Raw genomic sequence first — 6783 nt, forward strand, 5'->3', positions numbered from 1 at the left:
TAACTTTTTCCTAAACATTGCACCCTTTAATGTTTCATAAATAGCAGATTTTTAAGGCTGTAAAAAGATTAAAAGAATAGATTGAGGGTAATTTTTTTTTTTAAGTTCCAGTATATTTAATTAATTAGGTTGGACTGGTTGAAGGAAATTTTTTCCATTGAGAAGGAAATTATTCTCCTTGCAGAAGATGCAACATTGACAGAAGTCCACTTTAGCTCTCAGGGAACACTGGTACCGGGTGCCTAGCTAACTGCTTCTGAGCAGCAACTTTGTTTGCAATGACAATTCTTTAAACAATTTTTAACATTGTCATTGCAAACATGTAGTGATGAAACTTTCAGTGATACAAATTACTTCAGTGGGATGGATAAAATTGTATTTATTTAGGTGATGTGGTTGTGTTGTGGTTTAACCCCAGCCAGCAACTAAGCACCACAGAAATTGTAGCATTTGCTATTGGATTGCCCTGAAGATCTTTAACAAACCCCTTCACTCCTCGATGAATCTGCTCAATGTAATTGATAAGGGAGTTCTTGTCCTCCCAGTAGCCCTTCAGAGTTTCTTCAGGTGGGAATTTTTACAGCTAGGCTCCATTGTGATTTCAAAGCAGTTGCTGCTGAAGTAATTGAAATCCTGCATTCCTCCCAGGATGCTGTACCATGCACCGCCATTAGTTCCATCCACAAAGCTGCCATCATCATCATTTTGACAACACGGTGGCCTGTTTGGATCAGACATAGCAGGATTGAAAGAAGAATAACTGCGAGCCAGGCTTTGAAAAATAACATCCCTGGGGCAGGAGCTGTATTCATGAGTACTGCGACTCCGAGTCTCATCATAAGGATAGTTTGCAAGAGGTCTCCTCCATGAAGATTGGAGAGAGAGCACGAAGCGAATGTCCATAATGTAGTGAATGACACCTTTCATTTCAGGAGCAAGCTTAGGATTTTGGTCCATGGCTTTTTTCATGTTTTTCAAGAGATGGTTGTTTGGGACACCTTCTTTCTCATTAACATAGACTATTCTATCAAGATCAGGGAAATTTTGGTTTAGATCTATCCCTTGGGCATTACTTTGACCAACAAACCAGTCTTTAAGTTCGCCGGGCTGGGATGCTGCCTTCTCAAAGCCCTGCGGTTTCAAAGATGGCATGATATGGGTACGCATGCTATGGATCAAGTTGATAGTTTCATTTCCTTTCTGGTATTCATTACACAAGTACTGAGCCAAGAAGATGAGCAACTCCCTTCTGACGGCTTCATTCCCATGCGTATTCCCAATGTATTTAAATTCCGGTTCTCTGGCTCATGCTCGCCAGGGCGGACCTCGATGACCAAGAACTCGGTGCTGTGCCGCACTGTGTAGATCCTGCTGATGGCGGGGCACTGCACAGGAGATCCAGTTTTAGGAATTAAATGGCAAGATGGACATCGTCAGATCCCAATGGATGCGATCAACGAAATAAGCTATGTCCCCACCAACTGGCAGAAAGGAAACACAAGCTTTCTTAGGCGTTGTGGGTTTTTGGAGAACGTGTATTCCAAATTACAGTCTGATTGTAAGCCCTCTCTATCAAGCAACCAGGAAGAATGATTTCAAGTGGGGCCCTGAGCAACCACAAACTTTTGAACAAATTAAACGGGAGATAGTTCATGCAGTAGCCCTTGGGCCAGTCTGGGAAGGACAAGATGTAAAAAATCTGCTCTACGCCGCAGCCGGGGAGAATGGCCCTACCTGGAGCCTCTGGCAGAAAGCACCAGAGGAGACTCGAGGTTGACCCTTAGGGTTTTGGAGTCGGGGATACAGAGGATCCAAGGCCCGCTATACTCCAACTGAGAAGGAGATATTGGCAGCGTATGAAGGGATTCGAGCTGCTTCGGAAGTGATTTGTGCTGAAGCACAGCTCCTCCTGGCACCCCGACTGCCGGTGCAGGGCTGGATGTTCAAAGGGAGGGTCCTTTCTACACATCATGCAACTGATGCTATGTGGAGTAAGTGGGTCGCACCGATCAAACAATGGGCTCGAATAGGAAACCCCAGTCACCCAGGAATCTTGGAAGTGATCATGGACTGGCCAGAAGACAAATACTTTGGAATATTCCCAAAGGAGGACGTGACACCTGCTGAAGAGGCCCCACGTTGGGCACCAAAAAGGACTGTCATGGTTTAACCACAACCGGCAATTAAGCCCCACGCAGCTGCTCGCTCACTCCCCCCGGTGGGATGGGGAAGAGAATCAGAAGAGTAAAGGTGAGAAAACTCGTGGGCTGAGATAAAGACAGTTTAATGGGTAAAGCAAAAGCCGCTCGCGCAAGCAAAGCAAAACAAGGAATTCATTCACTCCTTCCCATCGGCAGGCAGGTGTTCAGCCATCTCCAGGAAAGCAGGGCTCCATCACGTGTAACGGTTACTTGGGAAGACAAACGCCATCACTCTGAACATCCCGCCCTTCCTTTTTCTTCCCCCAGCTTTATATGTTGAGCATGACGTCATATGGTGTGGAACATCCCTTTGGTCAGTTGGGGTCAGCTGTCCCGGCTGTGTCCCCTCCCAACTGCTTGTGCCCCCCCCGGTCTACTCGCTGGTGGGATGGGGTGAGAGGCAGAAAAGGCCTTGACTCTGTGTGAGCACTGCTCAGCAGTAACGAAAACATCCCTGTGTTATCAACACTGTTTTCAGCACAAATCCAAAACATAGCCCCATACTAGCTGCTAGGAAGAAAATTAACTGTATCCCAGCCAAAACCAGCACAGGTTGTTTAATCAAAAAGTGATGATTTTTATTTTGAATTGCACTTCCGGAAGCAGTCTCTTTCAGTTTTAGAGTGCAGAGGTTACATTAAAACAAATACATTTAGTTTGTTCATCAATTGCAACCTTCTTGGGGTAACTACCAAGAAAATCCTAGATTTATTTGGTCTGTTAAATGCAAAGATTAGAGGAAACAATACTAATAATTACTGATGAATTAGAAATAACCATCAATAATTCATGATGCATTAAATAAAATTAATAGGAAGATAAAGCCCTACAGTTTAGAAGGAAAAAGACTGAACACTTTAACCACACTGGTGGTCTTCTCCAGTCCTCTGTAATGTGAACTGCCATCAAATGTGTTTAAATTCAAATCAATATTATTCATTTGACTTAATTTATAGAATATTCAAGACTACATATGTAAAATAATTTTAAAATGTCATTGACTTTTTGCTGTACGGGTCCGTTTACTTCCGATTTAAATGCAATAAAATGTTATAAAGCAGCATTTAAAAAGATGGTGGGGGTGTAGTGAAGTGTAAGTAGTACAGCTATGTAAAGGCAACATTTGGCAGCAGTCAAAATTATTTTTTGTTATACGTCAGCAGCTTAAGCTATGTGTGAGAGAAATTGCCATTGACCCCTTAGTCTAACAAAACTGCAAATCTATATTCTCAGATCTCCCTGTTTGTGTTTAATTTCAACCCAAAAGTAATTTTCCTCTTAGGTATAGAAAGTTGTTACTGTTTTCTTAAAGTCATCTATCTGGAGGTTCTCTGTTGTACCATTGAGAAGGGAAGCTGGTAGAATAGTGCTTGTTTAACACTGGTATGAGATTGAATAGAACTTTATTGCAGGTAGTCTCAAAACAGCCTCTTTAAATGTCATTTTGTGGGGAACTTTCAAACAAAAATCGACTGGATTTCTTTGGTTTTGCTTTCTGACTCAATTTTTGCAACAAACATGAAAGTAACTGAGGTTGGCTTTGGGCCTCTCATTTCTTCGGTTAATTCTGTGTTTTCTTAGAACAAGCTTTATTGGTTGAAAGAAAGGAAAAAAAGCAAACCAGGCCAGAAAAGTCCTATACAAAAATTCGAGATATTTGGGAAATCAGATTTCAAACATGGAAAAAGGCGTAGAATATGCATTACCTTATATTCAATAACTGGTTTGGCAAGATAAGTGCATTCTGAATTGATACCTAAAGATGTGCACATGGGGGGATAAATACTTCCATTGCTGTTCAATGCATACCTTTTTTTCTATATTTACTGGCATTTTACTTCATTTTTCTAATTAATGCTAAGATTTTGGACAATTTTGACCAGAATAGCTATCCCATGTACGCTGTAACAAACCTGAGTGAGTTTTCATCAAAGATTATCAGCTTTTGTAGCAGATGGGGTAGTATACAGCATCATTAGTGTGAGTAAATGAATGCTTTTAGAAAACTAAATACTAGCTTTAAATAGTTTCTACCATAATTGCTGTTTTTTATGCTTTCTTCGTCAGCCTAAGCTTGAAAACTAACTCGTACTGATTCTTAACAGAAATCCTGTTTTGGACTTTTTGCAAACGATGAGATTTTTATAATTGTTATAAAAACAGTTCTTCTTCTGTTTCTTTCTGCTTCTGTTTCTCTCTAGAGTAGTGTTGTATATTGGAGCAGAATTCTCTACCATATGGAAATTTTGGCTACAGGTAAACCCATCAGTATGTAGTGTCTTAATTCAGGCAAATGTGTGTGGGAAGGTGGAGGAAAGAAAGAAATATATCCATGAAGTACATCACTGTGCAAAGATACCGAACTTGGCTCTACTCAAAGTCATTAGTCTTCTGAAATGCAAGCATAATTAGCCCACAAACAGCACTGTTATTACAGCTCTACTGCCTCTGGGATTGGAGCTAGCATCTCTGGATCTCACATACAGTATGTGAATTAGTATGCTGCCATATTAATTCTTACAGTGTCGCTAGCTCAGGTACCTCTATAATGTGCAGTTTATTGAACATTATGGGAGTTGCAAGAAAGGATAGAGTTAAGCCCGTATATTCTAGTTGTCAGGATATCCCATACCTTTAAAGAACGCTGTAAGGAGAGCATTTTTCTTGTTAGAATGCAGATGCTGTAGCAGTAGACTAAAGCAGTAATATGAAGATTTGAAAAATAGGAAGTTTAATAACTGTAGGTGCTCTGTTAGAACTTGAGAGAATTACTTACAAGCTGCTTAGGCAATGACCATCAAGTCCATATCCAACAGAAGCTTCCAAAAGATGGTTATGATGTTCTGGGGGAAGAGAAGCAAAATGGGAAATGCCCAAATGTGAAACCTAAAGATATTTTGACAAAACCATGCAAGTAGTTGGAGTTTATGTATATGCTTAGCATATGGCTTACAGTAAGTAACCGCTGAAAAAGTGTAGGTGTATTCTGGAACAAAACATTGGCTGAATACATGATAAGAATGATTTAGATTAAATACTTACATATGGTAGTTGTAGCTTGAATTTTTTGGATGTAGGTACCTGGACAATTGGACCCTAAGTTTGGCCACAGGATGCAGCTTCATAATTGCAATTTGCTGTATTGTTCTCAGTAGAAGAAACATACATGACAGTTCCACTTTTAAATCTGGCCCAGTGAAGAGGTAGCATTAAAACCATTTTGCTTCTGCTATCAATAATACATTTAGAGTTTAATCTGGGAATTAATTGTAAGGCATCAATAGATTAAATGAGATTAAGTAGAAATCAGTTAATTCCTGAGTTTTTGATTATCAGCACTGAATAATGGCCTCTTAGATCTCAACTCAGTTCTTTTTGGAAGATTGTGCAAGAGTGACCTGAAGTGTATTCTAAGAGCCTAGGGGTGATACCGTATGGAAAATTAGTTAATTTGCCTCTATAGTGCCTCAAAATAATTAGCAATACAAAAACTTGATGTACTATATGTAACTTCAGTGCATCTGTGTAGAATGTGGCTTTTCATATATTACATCTGGCCTTTCCAGTTTCCTCTTAAAAGAATGCTTTCTACCAAGCAGCTTCATTAAAGTTCATTCTGTGAGTTTGACAAATTATTTCTGTCCATCCTTAATAGTAGCACTGATGCATCCATAGAGCCACTTTTAACACCAATTGTCATTTTAATATCCCATGACAATACTTTTTACTATTGTCTCAATCAGTCTTGCCACAAAATAAGTGTCAGAAGTACTACGTATGTAGCTGCTTTTGCCAGAAGATTATGGTCGTGATTCCTTGGTTCCAGCAACAAGTTTCTGTTGTCAGCAGTCTGTCCTTCTGGCTTTTAGACTTGGCAACAACACAGACATTTTAATTATGTTCCCTTTCAAGCACAGGCATTTGAGAATACATGCTGACTTCAACAAGTACTGGTAATTACACGGTACTATTAAATACAAGGTACTACGCAAGGTACCCTAGCAGAATCTGCTGGGGATATGGGTTGCTTCATAATGGTTCTGCTCTTTCTTCAGAAATCGTTATACCTTTAAATATTAAGATGTCCGTGTTAAAATTTAAGGTTTAGTATGACAAGAAGTCTCCTTTGTATAGAACTTTCATAGCTCAATGCCAGTAATCACTGGAAGATACATTTAAGACATAATATATTGAACAGAACCAAATTAGTGGTGTATTTTTAGATTAGTGGTGCCCAAGGTCTGGGTTTCTAGGAATCTGTCTGGCCACACTATCTCATCTGTCTTAGAATAATTCTCCTGTTTTTCTGTATAGGTGGTGGTACTGAATATAGAGATGTCTTGAATTTATATTTTGCTTTGTTTGTCTTCCTTTCTTAGCTTATTCCCAGGTCTGACTCTTGCTATGAAACTGGCCATCAAGGCTTTCAGAAAACTCCCCCCCAAAACAAACTCAAGTATTTAGAACTAAAGAAGCAGCTCAAGAAGGCAGGAACTGCTAATTCCTAAAGACTGCAGTATTGGAAGAAAGCCTGAGCACAGTCTGTTGTGGATTTTTTACGGAGCAGTGAAGCACAGGGGGC

General features: G+C 39.9%; 1 pseudogene; it reads right to left on the minus strand.

Annotated features, from left to right (window-relative positions):
* Positions 1–371: 371 nt before the first annotated feature.
* On the minus strand, positions 372–3973 carry LOC142085209 (carboxypeptidase E pseudogene; annotated as a pseudogene).
* Between the last annotated feature and the right edge of the window lie 2810 nt (positions 3974–6783).

The sequence above is a fragment of the Calonectris borealis genome, chromosome 8 (genome assembly GCF_964195595.1).
Source record: "Calonectris borealis chromosome 8, bCalBor7.hap1.2, whole genome shotgun sequence".
In the NCBI taxonomy this organism is placed as follows: domain Eukaryota; kingdom Metazoa; phylum Chordata; class Aves; order Procellariiformes; family Procellariidae; genus Calonectris; species Calonectris borealis.